This window comes from Castanea sativa, chromosome 6, assembly GCF_040712315.1.
Source record: "Castanea sativa cultivar Marrone di Chiusa Pesio chromosome 6, ASM4071231v1".
Taxonomy (NCBI): domain Eukaryota; kingdom Viridiplantae; phylum Streptophyta; class Magnoliopsida; order Fagales; family Fagaceae; genus Castanea; species Castanea sativa.
In genome coordinates, this window is record NC_134018.1 from 6,340,169 (window position 1) to 6,359,727 (window position 19,559).

The 19,559-nt window shown below is 38.0% G+C and overlaps 1 pseudogene; it reads right to left on the reverse strand.

Moving 5' to 3' along the window:
* Nucleotides 1-3,144: 3,144 nt before the first annotated feature.
* LOC142639347 (receptor-like protein EIX2) lies at nucleotides 3,145-9,147 on the reverse strand (annotated as a pseudogene).
* Nucleotides 9,148-19,559: the final 10,412 nt, after the last annotated feature.

Here is a 19,559-nt window from a genome sequence, read left to right on the forward strand (position 1 = left end):
TTATTTTCAATCCACTTCAATTCATTTAGTCTATTTCTTGAGTTTCTATCTTGAGTTTCTAGATCTATGACGTGGTAGATCTCTAAAATTTGTTTCTAAAAAGAAAAAAAGAAAGAAAAAAAAATGATACAAATTAATGTGTTATTAAACGAGATAAATGAATAAATCTTGCCTTGCTTTATTTTGTTACTAATTTGTACTGTTGTCTGCTGCACTATACTATTATTTCCTCTTTCAATTATTTTTTTTTACCGTAATTACCCTCCTTCAAATAAAATGACTGTTGTACCCTCCTTCCCTATACTCCACTACTTTGCCTTTCAGTTATTAAGTGGAATCTAAAACCCCAGACCCAAAAAAACTTAGCTTTAAACCCTAACCTCAAACGGAGTATGTGGGAAAGTGACCCTAAGTTGGAGGATCTTTGCATTTTGTCATAGTTTACTCACATAAAACATGGTTAAAAGATCTGACAATATTTTTTGTTCTTTTTCAAGCTAACAATTTTTTTGGTAAACTCAAGCCAACAATTTGTACTATTGGCTTGCTGGTAATTTTCCTACAGCGAAACAAATTTGTATGAAAACGATTTAGATCAGTCAAGATGCAAAGGGAATAAAGAAAAGTAAAAGAGATTAATTTTTTGAATTTAAAATCCTCATTATAAGTTGTAGAAAAGATTGGAAAAGAAAAATAAATTAATATACCAATAAATCTAAAAATCTTTGTCATTGATTATTACTACTACATATAAAACTTAAAATTTGATCCACAACAAAGCGTACACTAATTAAAAATATGAAACATTTATTTGAATTCCAAATAACATTTCTGAATTCAAGAAAAGCTAAAAACATTTAAATTCTTGTGCGCGCATAATATTTTCTTTTGATAATTTCTGAAGAAAAATTAAAATATGTGTTATTTGAACAGAAACTATTAGGCCTATATACCTATAACTAAACACAAACCATGCACACAAACAATATACAGCACTATGGAGGTTTTTTTTTTGGTTGAAAATTTCATTAATCCAGTTGAGTAAAATAATATCAAATTGGAATTACCAGAGTTTGCATGAAAGTGATCCAAAGTTAGATAGGCGTTTTTGCATTTTTGGCGAAGTTTTTTTTGTGGTCTTATGCACATAAAAAAAAATTTCTTAAAACATTTTACAATAATTTTTTGTTCTTTTTTAAATTCATCCAAATACTGATCACACTTTCAATCCCACTTATTTTAAAATTTCAATTGAGTATGTTAATAGCAAAGCAAATCAATCCAATTGGTAGATCAAGTAGAAAATAATCAAAATGAAATTTTCATTTTGAAAATTTTAGGACCAATTTAGTAATTTATTCTGTCTTCCCTTACAGACTCAGTCTGTCAGAAAATATTCATTCAAGAAATAATCAATTGTAATCGTAATCCCAAATTAAAATAAATTTTGCAGGAGAAGTCATTCATTAAGAAAACATAACAAGTCTTCTCTTGGTGCATTTTGTTGTGTTTAGGACTTCAGGGGTAAATGAATAAGGAGAGGAGTCGGAGTCTACGAGAGGTATCCAATCAAAATTATTATGGTTGATTGGGAGAAAGTTATTGATACCCAAAATTTTAGGTTTTTACACAACCTTTTATACAAAGCCCGAACCGATAATATTGGCCGAACGGGGCCAAAAATATTAAAAGGGAAAATGCAAGCAAATGTCCACTATGGCCCAAACAATAAAACAAAATTCATAGAATCAATAAAACTGGTGGAAGTCATCATACGTCATAAAGCAGAATAAATATAAACACAAATTGGGAGGCCCAAATAGCAGTCCATGCTTGCAAATAACCCATCACCATTGAACTCAGGGAGATACGGTTTGGTAGGAAGGGGAGGTTAATTTAATTTCCTGTCTCATTCGTAAAGTTACAAAGTGCAAAAGTTCAAAATATAACCATATGACAAAAATCGAAATTACCAAATCCAATGAACAACTTGTGGGCTTTATCTATCACAATAACAAGTAGCAATCTAAAGAGCCAATAACAGCATGAAAGCAAGTGATAAAAATTCACAGGTTTATTCACAAAATTTACCTATTGGAAATTTGGAACCATACCTAAAACAAATTGGGAAAAAAAAAAAAATACCATACTCAGAGACAAATAAACACTTTTCTACAAACTGCTTTTGCTTGATCTCCACAACCGTTGACTCACTGCCCCCAAAACAGAGACCCATGAGAGGGTTAGAGAAAAGCAATTTTATACTTCTCTGTTTTTAAAAAATTATTTACCTGAACGAATCGTACATTGTTTTAAGTGATCAATTTCTTTTATTAATTGAAAGTGATTTTATATTGTAATCCATACAGTTTATAAAACTTCAACTTGGATTGCATCTGACGTTCATTGAAGAAACATGATATTCACATATATCGATTGGATGAAAATGATACCAATGATATTCACATATATCAACTTGGACTGCATCTGATATTCACATGATACCAATCCAGCTAAAGTGAATGAAAATGCTTGCTCCATTTGTTTTCAAAGAAGGGTTTTACATCCTTTATAGTACAGTTATCAAGAAGTGGAGGTCCACAAAGTTTGTTTCCAAAAAAACTGGACTCATTGAGGCTTTGTAGCTGAGTGCTGAAGGAATTCTCCTAGTTAAATTGTTGTTTGTCAAATTCAAGTGACTTAAAAATGTCAAACTTGACATACTTTTAGGAACTTGACTTGAAAGTTGGTTTATTGAGAAATCAATAGATTCTAATGATCTCATATCACCTATATTCTCAGGAATTCTTCCAATCAAAAAATTAAATGACAAATTCAATGATTGTAATCCTGTGAGATTAGTCACTTATCTAGGGATCTCTCCAGATAAATTGTTCTTGGAAAAATCTATAATTTTTACCATTTGAAGAGTAGTGGAATACTCAAGAACTTTCCCTTAATCATAAGCAATTCACTTTCGAAAGGTATAGAATTATATCCTAGTGATTGCTGATATAAAAGAAAGGGATACTTTGAGTTGTGATATGTGGCTTGGGTCATAGAACTAAAATTGTGAACACATTTAGGTATGCTTCCAAATAGCTTATTATTTGAAAGGTCCAAGATTTGAAGTGAAGTTAGAAGTCACAGTTCTTTCGGAATGTAGCCATGAAAATTATTTGAGTGAAGGTTGAGAATCACCAACTTTGACAAAGTATATCCCATCCATGAAGGTATGCTTCCAACAAACTCGATCTTTGCAATATCAATGGTCACCAATTGTTCACAATTTTTCAAAGATAATGGTATTTTTCCAAAGAATTTTTTGTCTTGTAGGTGCAAATATGAAGAGCAACCAAAGAACCAATGGATATTGGGATACTACCGGTAAAATTGTTGTTTCCCAAATTTAAGGCAAACAAACTTTGCCACATCTCCCAACAATCACTTATTTCTCTTGATAAGAGATTTTTTCTAGCATTGAGAAATTTCATATGTTTGACCTCATTCATCTTGTAACACAAAAAGTGAGAAACAGATCCAGACAATTTATTGTCAGAAAGATCGACAAAACTCACATTAGGGGATATTGTAGACACTCAATTTTGCACTCATGATTTAATCAAGGAGAATGACTTGAATGACCATCCATGTATCTCAAAAATCATAATTGCATCACATGCATCAATTGGTTCTTGCATCACATGCATCAACTTGTCTTTGCATTACATGCATTAATTCATTCATTGCATATCATAAAAATGATATTGAGATATTAACGGTCACAACGGCGTTTCCAGTTTTCAAATTGGACCATCGGATTGAAAGATATCACATGATCAAGTTTGTATGGTCAACATGTATTGCGTCTAGGTAAGGTCGACCACACATGATTAGTTTAAATTAATTTTGATTGGTTAAACCATTAAAATTAATTAAATAATTTTGTGATTGGTTGATAATTAGTATTTAAAATAGAATTGCATGCATAGGAATAAAAGGGGTGATTGGATAACAATAAAATTGTAGATAATCTGAACTTTATCAAGATTTATTTTAGGGTATTTATCTACAAGATAATTGTTCTTAAATAGCTTGAATTGTCCATAAAAGAGAAGTAAAATCATAGACAGAGGATGAAAACACGTCTAGGTACAAGGATCGATAAAAAAAAACCCTAGAAGAGGAGTCCAAACGACACCTGAACACAAAAGAGCATGCGGGGTCCAAGAGCCAATTCGGCACTTTTGGTGTGCCGAATGGCACCCTAAAAGTGCTGAATTCCCATGTTTTGGGTTTTGTCCCAACGGCCTTCTGGTGACGATAAGGCACACCATTTTCGATCTTTTCAAAAAAGGATGCGTTCGGATTCACACCCTAATCGTCCGTACCTATTCTTTAAAGTCCTCTGACCTTTATAAATAGAGACTGAACCTCATAATTCAGCACATTTTTTTTTTCTTTTAACGCTTTGGGAGGCATACGTTTTAGGCTCTCAAATTGCTCATATTTTTTAATACCCTCTTTGAGTGTTGCTGCTTAAATTAGGGTTTTTAGGTTTCAAAGAGAATTGCATAAATTTCTTTAAACCCTAAAACATCCTCTCAAGAAAAAAGAGTGCTCATGCAAGAGGTTGTTCCCTTCACCCTATCTTTTTCTTATGCTTCTTGTTTATAATGATGAATGTTCTTTTATCTATGAATCGTTAATCATTGTTTTGTTTAAAGCATGATTGTTTTTGTGCAATTGTTATAGTCTCTTTCTTGAATGTCAATAATTTGCAAGTGAACAACACTTCTTCCAAAAATAAAAACAGATTTGCATCTTCATTAGATGTAGATTTGAATTTTTCTTAAAATAAAACGGATTTGCATCTTCCTTAGATGTAGATCTGAATTTTTCTTAAAATAAAAACAGATCTTCATCTTCATTAGATTCAAATCTGATTTTTTCTTAAAATAAAATGGATCTGCATCTTCATTAGATGTAGATATGATTTTTTTCTTAAAATAAAATGGATTTGCATCTTCATTAGATGTAGATTTGATTTTTTCTTAAAATAAAAAACGAATCTACATCTTCATTATATGCAGATCTAAATTTTTCTTAAAATAAAACAGATCTGCATCTTCCTTAGATGCAGATTTGAATTTTTCTTAAAATAAAAATGGATATGTATCTTCCTTAGATGCAAATCTGAATTTTTTTTTCAAAATAAAACGGATCTCATCTTCTTTAGATGTAGATATGAATTTTCTTTAATCAAAACTGATGTATATCTTCTTGAGATACAGATCTGATTTTTTAATGCATGCATATTTTTGAAATAAAGAAAGAGATCATGTATTGTTGTGTTTGTGTTTGTTCTCTTCATAAGAAATCTTTTTCATATTTTTTTAAAACATATAAAAACATATCTGATTTTTTGGCTATCAAAATCCATTTTTTTTATTATCACAACACAAATCTGAATTTTTATCTCTAAAAACCACTTTTTCTACATACCACAAAAATAGATCTGGCATTTTTAAAACAAGTCAAAAATCAATCTTTCTTTCCATCACCAAAACAGATCTGATTTTTAAATAAAATAAGAGACTTCATTTATAAATAAATTCGTGTGATTTAATTTTTTTCCCATGTTTAACATATCATTCATGATATGCATAAAATTGTACATTGGTCACAAGAGTCTAGAAGACCAGACTCTGTCTGGGCAGAATGGTGCCTAACACCTTCCCATTCCGTTACTTAGCCTCCGGATTTTGGTATTTGGCTAAGTAGATCTAGCCTTCTCTTTATTTATTTTGGATAAAATGTAATTAGGACAAAAAGCCATGTAATTATTTGGTAGTTTGTAACTAGGACCCAAAGCCATGTAATTTTCAAGTTTTCAAGATATGTAATTTTTATTCAATCAATGAATGGAACAATTCAGATATGTATTTATTTTTTCTTATTTTTTGTATAAAAAAATAAGGTGCGACTCCATACCACTTACCCAAAAAGAGAAATGCCCTAAACAGCACTCCGAAAGTATCTCTTTTTTAAGAGGCACTTTTGAGGTCTCTCACAGTGGCAACTCCACTAAGGATACTTAAAATCTCTCTTTTTTTTAAAGACACCCAATTTTTGGCGGTCTCTCATAGTGGTGACTCCATTGGGGATACTTAAAATCGCTCTTTTTTTGAGAAGCACCCAATTTTGGCGGTCTCTCATAGTGGCGACTCCATTGGGGATACTTAAAATCTTTTTTTTTTTTAGAGGCACCCAATTTTGGCGGTCTCTCATAGATATATAAGGTAATGACCCTATGAATTGATTGGAACTCATATCAATCACTAATGACATGGAAAAAAGCATCGGGATATGTGGAATATTTCCATGAATGTGATTGTGAGAGATATTTAGATAGCTAAACTGAGAAGACAAGTTCCAAAATCAAATGAAGATTCACATCTAAAATCCTTGTGTTAGATATATCCAAAAACTCAAGATGCTTTTGTGAACAAAACCATAAAGGAAATTTTGGCCCTAATTTCCATGATCTCAAATATGAAGTGTTCAGCTGAAAAGGAGGGACCCATTTGTCACTTACTTCTAAAGTCAGCTGATTTTGAGACGCAACAAGTGTTGTTAGTCTCATTAAATTGGCAAAATGGACTTTAAATACTACACCCTCCAATATATTTGAATCGATATTTAGATACTCTAATTTGGATAGCTGTCCAAAACATTGAGGGAGAGTTCCGTTAATTTGATTAGTCACAAGGTTCAAGGATCTCAAAGATGAAAGATTTCCTATAGACTACGGAATTGGACCTGAAATTAAATTATACCCCAAAGATACCACAACTAGATTTTTAAATTGCCCAAGCTCATTGATCAAATGCCCAGAAAGTCTAGCATCATTCATTTCTAAGGTCTCTAGTCCATGTGAAACACATCTTGATAAACTTTCTAAGAGTTCAGATATCTTTTGATTCCATTTGTTATATGAAATTCTAATTTCTCTTAAGTTGCAGAGATTACGCAAAGATCTTGGTACCTTTCCATTAAGTTCATTGCTGGAGAAGTCTATTCTAATGGCAAATGTTAGGTTTCCAATGGCACTAGAGATTGTACCTTGAAAATTGTTGAAGCCAAGGTTGAGGAATTCAAGATGACAAAAACTGTACAACCATTTGGGAATTGTAGAGTTGAAGAAGTTGTAAGATAGATCAAGGTGCCTAAGTGAAGTCATGTTCTGTAGATCAATAGGAATTGAACCATGAAACCCAATGGAAGATAGATCAAGAGAAACCAAATTATGAAGACCAAAGACCCATTTTGGAATCAAGTTGTTTTCTAAAGTGGTGGATGAAAGATCAAGGGTGGTGAGAGATGAAAAGTTAATATTGGGTATGAATCGGGTAAAACCAAGGTGGCAACCTGACAACCACATCTTTAACAAGGAAGGGAGTTTGTTTGTCACTTGTAACCAATCAGAGGCTTGGCTAAGGTCTACGTAACTCAAATCAAGGTGTTGTAGTAAAGGAAGACCAAAGAGCCATTGAAGGCCCAGGACATATAAATTATAGCCATAATTACCTCCAAGATCAAGATAGTGCATATTTGAGAGATTCCCAAGTTGATGAGGTATCATTCCTCCGAATCTTGCATTAGAGAGGTTAAGATATCTTAAACTCCCCATTGAACCGAGGAATTTGGGAATTTGAGTACCATAGAAATCATTGTAACTAAGGTCCAGGTAAGTCAAATACTTCACATCAAGTAGAGAAGGATTTATCTTACCGACAAGCCTTGATCGCTTATAAGCTTCTAAATGAGCTCCATATTGATCATCAGTTGCAAACTGGTCATCCGAAGGAGGAATGCTTCTAAGATGGAGTTGGTGGACATGACCAGTAAGGTTGTGGCAGACAACCCAACCAGTGACAACAATCCTCATCAGCTGCAGCCCAAGAGGCAAGCTGGTTTGAAGGATCTTCAAGATCTTGCTCGAACTTCAGAAGTGCTTGTTAAATACAGTGTTCATAGTGTCACTTTGTATATATAAAAGACAAAAGTTAAATACAATTTTTACTTAAATTATGTCCATTAAGTTCCCTATTATCACAATAATAATAATTGTGAGGATAAAAGGCTCAAAATATGTTTATAGGTCATGGGCTTGATCCGAGGACGCTTACTTGTCCAAGGACAGGTTGGTATTAATAATGATATCCAACTTGCTGATCCAACAACAAATATGGTAGACAAGGTGAATGTAAATAGTCCGAGGAGGAGTGCTTCCTCGGCTAAGTGCAGTAAGGATTAGGGGGTACGTCATGTTAACTATAATAATATTTTAGAGGGTCTTGGGGATGAAGATGAGTTGTATAAGGGCACATAGAGCAAGGACAGTTAAGAAATATCTCAGAGAAAGCTGCTACCACCACATTGAATGTTCTGTACCTAAGTCTCTGGCCGCATTTATGAGGAAGTGATACTTGAACAGTGATTTTCAGCCTTACAGCTATTACCTAAGGACTTTAGGAAGAGGTTGATGGGACAAGTATCAAGAGGGACATTAGGAATCTACACGTGGAGAGCAAGAATGCAGATGAAGAGGAACTATAAGAAGGAAGAAGGTCTTGTAGAAAGGGGGACCGGGAAAAAGAGGAAGAAAAACACTGTAGACTAAAGATTTGTAATTAACCTTTAGGAAAGAAGAAATATTATTATTTGGTCCTCGGCTTGAGTCCGAGAAGACGTTTCATCATTATAAACTTGTTCATTCTTGTTGTTTTAGAATCTTGGGCCATTGCTATTATCATTTAAGCTCATTAGAAACAAGATTCCTAACCCACACTCTATAAATTTATTGTATTAGGCTATTTGGGCCTATACCCACCTTCCTGTTGGGCCTAGGCACAAATTGTGACCTTACAATTGGCACCGTCTGTGAGAATCTTGGGTTTTTAGTGAGTCTAAAGTCAATTTATGGCAATTCAGGTCCACAGCAAGGAGAGTCTAGGTGGACCCAGCGTCAAGATGACTTCCATGAACAGGGAAGAGATCGAGAAGTGTACATACCACTTAGACGAGCAGAAGCCAATCACAAGGTGGAAGCAGAGCCTCCCATGAGGAGAATGCCAGAGCCATGCAATTGGAAATTGACCATTTGAAGAGAAAACTACATCACGAACGACAGAGGCGGATTCAGTCCATCTCTGATTCCTCTTATGGAGAAAATGACAATGAGGAGGATAGCTATAGGCCAAGGTCGAGAACTCCCCCTAGTGAGTCTTACTCGAATGAAAAGAATGGCTCTCATGACCACAAGAATAGGAATTTGTCCAGCAGGGGCCTAGGAGCGGATGCTATGAGTAGAGCATTGAACCAAATTTCCAAGTCACCCTTCATACGTAAGATTGAAGGGGGAAAACTTCCTCGGCGTTTCACTTGGCCAATGTTTACCATTTATAATGGTCGAACTGACCCTGTGGAGCACGTAAGCTATTTCAACCAAAAGATGGTTGTGCACTCCAAAAATGAGGCATTGATGTGCAAGGTTTTCCCATCTAGCTTGGGGCCTGTCGTGATGAGGTGGTTTGATAGCCTGGGTCGGGGTCTATTAATTCCTTCAAGGAACTAACTCAGGCATTTGGATCTCGTTTCATTACATGTAGTAGAGTCCCTCGGCCTTTGGATTCTTTGTTGTCTATGGCCATGCGAGAGGGCGAAACCTTAAAAACGTATACAGATAGGTATTGGGAGATGTTCAATGAGATTGATGGGGATTTTGATGATGTGGCCATCAAAACTTTCAAAGTTGGTTTACCAGCCAAGCATGGCTTGAGAAAGTCCTTAACTGGGAAACCAGTTAATAGTGTGCACCAGCTTATGGATCAGATTGATAAGTATAAGCGGGTTAAGAGGATCAGCTGTTAGGTAAAGGAAAGGCGAAGGTGGTCTCTCAAGATAGGAAGGACTTTAGGTCGGAAAAATACAATGATAATCATCCTCGGCGAGATTTCAACAGGCAGACTGGGGCTAGTATTGTGCCACAAGCTGTCAACACGGTGTTCCGAGAGCCAATTCATCAAATTCTAGAGAAAATCAAGAATGAACCATACTTCAAATGGCCTATCAAAATGAATGGAGACCCCACAAGGCTTAGTTAGAACCTTCATTGTCAGTACCACTAGAAGTGCGGACATACCATTGAGAACTGCAGAAATTTATGGTATCATTTGGAGCAATAGGTTAAGGAGGGAAGGTTGCAACAATTCCTATATAGGCCTAATGGGCAAAATGGTCATATAGGCTCAGGTACTCAGGGGAATACCTCTTTGAGGCCTTTGTTAGGCACCATTAATGTCATTTTTGTGACTCCTGGAAGGGTGGATTTGTGTCCCTCCCGGGTAATGACTGTGGCTCGACCACTATCTAAGAGCTCTAATCATGGGTTGAAGAGAGCTAAGATTGCACTGCAATTGGCATTGAGTTTTTCAGAGAAGGATAAGTTTGGAACTATACAGCCACATGATGATGCTCTGGTGGTTACACTTAGGATTAGGGGGTATGACGTGAGGCGTGTTATGGTGGATCAGGGTAGTGGGGTGGAAATTATGTATCCTGATTTGTATAAAGGTTTAGGATTGAAACCAGAAGATTTGACTAGTTATGATTCACCTCTGGTAGGTTTGGATGGGAAGATGGTTATACCAATGGGACAGATCAAATTGCCGGTACAAACAGGATCAGAGGCTGTGCAGGTCAACTTCATAATTGTGGATGCATATTCTCCATACACAACCATTGTGGCGAGACCTTGGCTTCATGCCATGGAGGTTGTACCTTCCACTTTGCATTTGAAGGTAAAATATCCATCCGGAGACCGGGTTGAAGAGCTGATCGAAAGCCATTCTACGGTGAGGCAGTGTATGGTGGCTGCAATTAGGCATCAGTCTGGAGTTGGATCCTCGGCATCAGATGATCATGATTTGTAGCAATTAAAGGAGTTGGAGTTATTAGGGGGTCTGCCGATGCAAGCAAAATGTGAAGACTTAGAACGAGTTGTTATAGGTGATGACAAAGAGAATTATTTTCAGGTAGGCGCTCAACTGCCTCCTCGGGAGAAGGAGGAATTGGTGAAGTTCCTTAAGGGGAACCTTGATGTTTTTGCTTGGAATGCCTATGAGGCCCTGGGGGTCGATCCGAGTTTCATTTGTCATCATTTGAATGTCAACCCTGCTGTGGTACCAAGGAAGCAACCACCTCGGCGATCATCCAAGGAACATTCTGAAGCTGTCAAAAAGGAAGTACTTAAGCTTAAGCAAGCAGAGGCTATCAAGGAGGTGTTTTATCCTGACTGGTTGGCCAATATGGTGGTGGTTAAGAAGAAGAATGACAAGTGGCGAGTATGCATAGACCTTACTGATTTGAATAAGGCGTGCCCCAAGGATCCTTTCCCCATGCCTCGCATTGATCAATTGGTAGATGCCATAGTTGGGCATCCTCGGATGAGTTTCCTAGATGCTTTTCAAGGTTATCACCAAATACCTTTGGCTTTGGACGATCAAGAGAAAACAACATTCGTCACTCCTACTGGAAATTATCATTATAAGGTAATGTCTTTCGGTTTGAAGAATGTAGGGGCTACCTACCAGAGAATGATAACTAGGATGTTTGAGTCACAGTTGGGGAAGAGCATTGAAGTTTATGTGGATGACATGGTGGTAAAGAGTAAGATGGTGTTTGAGCATGTTGGAAATCTTGAAAATGTCTTCGAGATATTAAGGAAGTATAAGTTGCACCTAAATTCTTCCAAACGCTCTTTTGGTGTGGGATCTGGTAAATTTCTGGGCTTCATGGTTACACATCGTGGAATTGAAGTTAATCCTGATCAAGTTAAGGCAATTAACAATTTGCAACCACCTCGTAATCCCAAAGAGGTTCAGAGATTGACAGGAATGATGGCTGCTTTAAATCGGTTTATTTCTCGGTCTGCGGACAGATGTAAACCTTTCTTTTAGTTGCTGAATAAATGGAAAGGATTTGAATAGACTAAGGAATGTGCTTTGGCTTTTCAACAACTCAAAGAATATCTTTCTCGGCCAACTATTATGTCTAGTCTTGAGATGGATGAGGTATTGTTTGCTTATATCGCTGTAGTTTCCCATGCTGTCAGCTTGGTACTAATAAGGGTTGACAACGGTGTTCAGAGGCTGGTCTATTACATAAGTAAGTCGTTACACGAAGCTGAGATCCGTTTCTTACCGCTGGAAAAAGCCATTTTGGCAGTGGTACATGCCACGTGAAAACTTCCCCATTACTTCCAATCTCACACAATTGTGGTCTTAACCCAACTCCCACTCAGGTCTTTACTTCGGAGTGCTAATTATATGGGAAAAATTGCCAAGTGGGGAAAAATTCTAGGGGCTTTTGATATCAAGTACAAGCCACGCACCTCTGTGAAAGGTCAGGTCCTTGCTGACTTAGTGGCCGAGTTCACTGAGCCCTCAGTAGAAGAACATACGAGAATATTGGGCATGGATGAAAAATCAGTTGGCATGATCTCCCTCAAAGAATCTTCATCCTGAAAGGTGTACATGGATGGTGCAGCAAATCAAAGAAGATCTGGAGTGGGGCTGGTTATAATATCCCCAGATAAAATCATCATTGAAAAGTCCTTGAGAATGGGCTTTTCGGCCACAAATAATGAGGCTGAGTACGAAGCTCTGCTTATAGGGATGACTATGGTTCAAAAAATGGGAGGGAAGAACGTGGAGATGTTCTCGGACTCAAGGTTGATTGTAGGTCAGGTGGAAGGGGAGCTAGAAGCCAGAGATTCGAGAATGCGGGAATATTTAAGTCAAGTTAGATATTTGTAATCAAATTTTGACTCTTTCACTTTAATGCAAATTTCCAAAAATAGGAATACTCATGCCGACTCTCTAGCCACTTTGGCAACGTCATCGGCATGGAGTTTACCTTGGGTTATTTTAGTAGAAGATTTGTATGCGCCTACTAGGATAAATGTAGATGTAGTCCACATTCATAAGATCAAAATGGGACCTAGTTGGATGGATCCCGTTGTGCTATACCTTAAAGAGAATATCTTACCTGAGGAAAAATCTGAGGCTGACAAAATACGTAGGAAGACTCCCCGGTTTTGGCTATCCGAGGGTCAAAAGTTGTACAAGCACTCTTTTTTCGGACCATATCTGCTGTGTATGCATCCTGAAGCAGCGGAGCTGCTTCTAGAAGAATTGCATGAGGGAATTTGTGGAAGTCATACAGGGGAAAGATCCTTATCTCATAGGGCCCTTACTCAAGGGTACTGGTGGCCTAATATGCAAAAGGAAGCATTAGAGTATGTAAAGAAGTGTGACCAATGTCAGAGGTTCGCACCTAACATTCATCAACCCGGGAGAGTCCTCAATCCTCTATCCAGTCCTTGGCCTTTTGCTCAATGGGGCTTGGACATTGTGGGACCCTTCCCCAAGGTAGCCAGGAATAAAAGATTTCTGCTAGTCGGCACGGATTACTTTACTAAATGGGTTGAAGCCGAACCATTATCAAATATCAGGGACCTGGATGCAAGAAGGTTTGTCTGGAAGAATATTGTCACCCGGTTTGGAATTCCTCATACCCTTATCTTGGATAATGGTGTTCAGTTCGATAACAAGGCCTTTAGAAGATATTGTTGTGATTTTGGTATTACCAATCGATATTCCACTCCAGCTTATCCGCAAGGGAATGGACAGGCCGAGGCTATTAACAAGGCAATTGTTAATGGGCTTAAGAAGACGTTAGATGATGCTAAGGGGAGATGGGTGGAAGAGTTGCCTCATGTCCTTTGGACCTATAGGACTACACCTCGCAAATCCACAGGAGAAACTCCTTTTTCGATGACTTATGGAGCCAAGGCGGTAATTCCTCTCGAAACAGGTTTTCCAATGCTGAGGTCGAGCTCTTTTAGTCCGAGAGACAATAATGGATTGTTAGAGAAGAGTTTGGACTTGGTTGAAGAACGAAGGGAAAATGCTATGGTTCAATTAGCGTACTACCAGCACAAACTTAAACAAAGTTATGACTCAAATGTTAAGCTAAGACCATTGGCGCTAGGGGATTTGGTGTTAAGGAAAATTTTGGGTACGATAAAAAATCCAGCTTGAGAAAAGCTATGGCCAAATTAGGAAAGGCCATATCGTATCATTTCAGTAGCTGTAATAGGAGCTTATTATCTGGAAGATTTGGATGAAAGGGTTGTACTACGTCCTTGGAATGTAAATAACCTGCGAATGTATTATTATTAATGAAGTATTTTCCAGTTTAAAATGTAGTCTACTACTTTATGTGTTACATTTATTGCATCTTTAAGAATCAGACAGAATCTTGGCTATGTTTGGCTCTTCGGATCATATACCTTGGAAAAATTGATATCTTCCATTATCTCTAAGAATCAAACAGAACCTTGGCTATGTCTAGCTCTTCGGACCATATACCTTGGGAAAATTGATATCTTCCATTATCTGTAAGAATCAAACAGAACCTTGACTATGCCTGGCTCTTCAAACCACATACCTTGGGAAAATTGATATCTTCCATTATATCTAAGAATCAAACAGAACCTTGGTTATGCCTGGCTCCTCGGACCACATACCTTGGGAAAATTAATATCTTCCATTATCTTTAAGAATCAAACAGAATCTTGGCTATAACGGGCTCCTTGGACCACATACCTTGGGAAAATTGATATCTTCCATTATCTCTAAGAATCAAACGTAATCTTGGCTATGCCTGGCTCATCGGACCACATACCTTGGAGAAATTGATATTTGTCAACTTTTTAGTTAAGTCAATGGATAGACTTTTAGTCATGCTTGGTTCCCTGGATTGCCTACGTCAGGTACTTTACCACCTCAAGCTATTTTTCTAAGTGTTAGTATTCATATTTATTATGGTTTTTCTCTCTGACCGCATATATTGGGGATTTTCAAAAAAATGATCTAGATAATTGGAAGTCCATGAGCATTACTTAAAGCATTTGTAGATATAATATGTATATCGTTTGATCTGTTCAATATCTGAATGCCTAACAAAAGTATCATATTTATGAAGGATGATGCGATTGCTTATTCTGCTGTAATGTGTTAATTTTGGGAATGTCTTATGGTCTCCCTGGTTAACTATTGTCTCCATAATTAAGTGCTGATAAAAATGGGAATTACACAGGAAAAGTATACAAGCATAGCTCTCATGAGTAAGGAAATTATGATTTTTATTCTTTTAATTCTCGAAAAAAGTCAATCTGCTTATAAGAGTCTACTTATGTAGTTACAAGAGAGGAGGTGTAACAAAAAGTTGTAAAGAAAAATAGGTTAATTGCTGAGGAAATAAAACCCTAGGATCTCTGCCTTGGAAGGAGGGGCAGGATCTTCTTTGGCTGGAGGAGGAGGGTCATTTTTCTTGCTTTCTTGAGAGGTGTTAATGATATCCTTTGTGGGTTCGACATCTTTGGGTTTGGCCTCTGCCTCCTTCGCTTTGGCTGCCTCCTTGGCCTTAGCATCTTCGTTGGTCTCTGAGGGAGGTTTGACTTCCTTACCTTTACCTTTATCCTTCTCCAACCCATCCTTTTTGTTTTGATCACTAGTTTGGCTTGGTTCTTTGGGAACCTTAAGAGGGGGGGGAGGAGGGAGGTTCTGTGTAGCCGAGAGCTGCTCAGAAGACTCTAGGACAAGGGTAGAGGGAAAAGTTGAGGCAGGTGGGATTTCACGAATATCGGGATGGTAGTGAATGTTCCTAGGCTACCTTAACTCTGAGGAAGCAAGGACCCCTGCAAGGTCAAGGGCTTTTGCCCAAGTCTCCTTGCAGTAATCCCTGCATACCTTAGTCAACTCTTTCGCTAGCTGAATCGCAGTCTCTTCGACCCCTTGGTTATATGAAGCTTGCCGTGAGGTCTATACAGCTTCCTCAGCTGCCCGAGCAGCGGCTTTGGCTTTCTCTAGCTCAGCCTTAAGGTCCAAAACCATTTTCTACTGAGTGACAAGATCAATCTCTTTGAGATGGAGTTATTTGCGTTGATCTTCGGCTTGCCTCTGAACACTCTCTATGCCAGATTCAGTACTCTTCCGCGCTCTCTCCTCGGCAATCAATTTGTCAGCCAGCTTATGTTTCTCCTGTTTAACTTCCTCCAAGGTTTTTATGGTTTGGGCATGGAATTGAACTATAGCCTGGGTTTTCCTCCGAGCATCCTTAACCCATTCCTCAGCCATAAAAACTTCTTGCGTAATCTATATAGGAAGGACAGAAGGGTCTATAATATTAAAAAAAAAAAAAAAAAAAGATAGAGAATAAGAAAATAGAGTCTTAAAACTTACCAATCCAAGATCTCTCTTTAATGACATGAACAGATCTTGCGGCCTTACGTTCCTCAAAGCATCCATGTCCTTCGGCAAGAGAATGGGTTACTTCAAGGCCTCAGCAAGGTAAGCCGAGTGCCCTTTTTGGAACTCTCTAATAGAAGAGTCCCATGGAATGGCTTTACCATCCAATTCCAGTCGAGGAGCCCAGGCACGTTGCTGGAGTGCCTCAGCTGCAGTCAGATTATCCCTATGATCTGCGGGGTGACCTGTTTATCTCTCGCCATCTTTTGTTGCTTAGCCCCCTTTTTAGGCACCATCTCTCCTTCCTTCTTCTCCTGCTCTTTCCTTTTCTTCTTCTGGTTATCTATGGGGAGCAGATTGGTTTCGGTTGTGGTTGTGGAAGGGGGAAAGTCGGGCGGTAAAGTTGACAGAGGTTGAGTTTTTGGGGCCTCTTTGGAAGATGACCCTCTTGTCCTACCGGCCATTATATCCCTCAAGCCGTTCCTTGGATTTAAAGCCATCGACTCCTCCTCGGCTTCACTATCTGCTTCGGCAATTACCAGAGGGGGAAAACTGGCTATTGTCTTGTTGGGCTCACTCTCGGTGTCTGAGAGGTTAATAGGATAGATCCGCTCCTCTCCTTCCTTCTCTAATTGGAACTTATCTATTTCTTCTTTGAGTGACAAATGAGAGGAGGAAGATTCTTCCCTGGGGGCCGCTACTTCGGAGTGTCCAAAGGGAATTGCGGCTATTGGGCGTGCGAAAAGGATGACAGAAGGTTCGTCAGGCAGTTCCCATGAGGCGAGGAATCCTGATAGTGCGACGTTTATTCTTCTACGTCTACGGTCACCCGCGATAATGGTGTTACCAATGTCTTGGAAGGTAGTCGATAGGGGTTCAAACCCCAGGATGAGATGGGTTGCCCTTAACTGCCCTTCTTCACTCACAAACACCTTAGATCTTAAAACCTTGTTAAGGTCCTTGATGTTGGAGAGACTCAAACAGGGTGCTACATGTTGCTTATCTGCAAAAACATCCGAGAAGCCAAATATGGTTAAACCAATAAACAACCGCCACCCAAAAAGAGGCTAAAGTACAATAAAAACATGAACGATAAAGTTAGAAGAACTAAACCCCATGCCGAGGGACCTAATCCTATGGAATCACACCTGGTGTTCCTTCCTCGACTGGACAGTGAGGACCGTTATACCATTCCCCAGAGGCGATTAGGTAGTCACCCTTCATGCCTTTATTAGATTTGGGAAGGCACGATATGAGCCTAACGATGTTAGATCTAGACTTGAGGTAATACCCCGCGTCCTTAAGTGAGTGACACTCATACATATGTACAACGTCATGCCATGTGAGTCTCAAACCTATCTGCTCGTTGAGAGTGTTGACGCAACCTAAGATTCTAAATAGGTTAGGTGCACATTGGTGCGGGCATAATCTATGATTATACAGGTAATCTCGGGTTACATTCCCCATGGGAAGGGTCATTCCTCCTTCTAAAAATGCAATTATGGGAATAACAACTTCCCCTTCTTCCCTAGCGGTATATATTTCATCTGGGGCACAGTACTTCAAACCCATTCCTTGTAGAATGTGGTATTTGGCTCGGAAACCCTCCATACCGGCGGGAGTGTCTACTAAACATTTGAATCTACCCATTTGGACGAAATAAAAATGAAGATTTAGAAAAGAAAAGGGGTAAAATTAATGGCCAAGAAGGATGGCCGAGGAGAAAACAAATTTTAAGCGTGAAAACTTACGAGGGAATGAATAGAAGACTCTTCAGGAACTTCTTGGGAATTAGGAAGACAAAGGATTCTTAGGAACTAATTGATTTCTGAAATAATGGAAGAATTACGACCTCCTAGACGTTTTATATGAAAGGCGGGACTGAGGGGGAGTTATCACGCTCAAAATTCAAGGAGAAACTCTAACCGTTGTATTTTCATCTCACTGTTGAACGTGAAGAACAGTGCGCTGCCTGGAACATTTAATGGAGGCATTGTGGATTTTGAGGCGTCAAAAACAGTTTCAAAAATGGGAAAAGGCATTCACATGTGTGGAAATTTGAGAAGCGTGTGAAAGTTGTAACGAGGGATCAAAACTCCAGTTTTCTCCTCGAATGGGAGAGAAAAATGAAGTTTTGAGGGGCTATTGTGAGGATAAAAGGCTCAAAATATGCTTATGGGTCATGGGCTTGATCCGAGGACGCTTACTTGTCCGAGGACAGGTTGGTAGTAATAATGATATCCAACTTGCAGATCCAATAGCAAATGTGGTAGACAAGGTGAATGTAAATAGTTTGAGGAGGAGTGCTTCCTCGGCTAAGTGCAATAAGGATCAAGGGGTACGTCATGTTAACTAGAATAATATTTTAGAAGGTCTTGGGGATGAAGATATGTTGTATAAAGGCACAGAGAGCAAGGACGGTTAAGAAATATCTCAGAGAAAGTTGCTACCACCGCATTGAATGTTCTGTACCTAAGTCTCTGGCCGCATTTATGAGGAAGTGATACCTGAACAGTGATTTTCAGCCTTTTAGCTATTACTTAAGGACTTCAGGAAGAGGTTGATAGAACAAGTATTAAGAGGGGACTTAGGAATCTACACGTGGAGAGCAAGAATGAAGATGAAGAGGAACTATAAGAAGGAAGAAGGTCCTGTAGAAAGGGGGATCAGGAAAAAGAGGAGGAAAAACACTGTAGACTAGAGATTTGTAATTAACCTTTGGAAAAGAAGAAATATAATTATTTGGTCCTCGGCTTGAGTCCCAGAAGACGTTTCATCCTTATAAACTTGTTCATTCTTGTTGTTTTAGAATCTTAGGCCATTGATGTTATCATTTAAGCTCATTAGAAACAAGATTCCTAACCCACACTCTATAAATTTATTGTATTGGGCTCTTTGGGCCTATACCCACCTGCCTATTGGGCCTAGGCACAAATCGCGACCTTACATTAATAATAATAATAATAATAATAATAAAAACATATTTCACACACTTAGCTTAGTTGCTTATTGCTAATTTATTAACACAAATATTTAATTTCACAAAGGCCAGAGGCCCCAAAAGCCCAAATAAATTAACACTATTTTATTAACACGACACTCAAAATTGGTTAACGCCACTACTATAGCAAGTTTATATATCCTTAAAACTACAAATATCTATATATATATATATATATA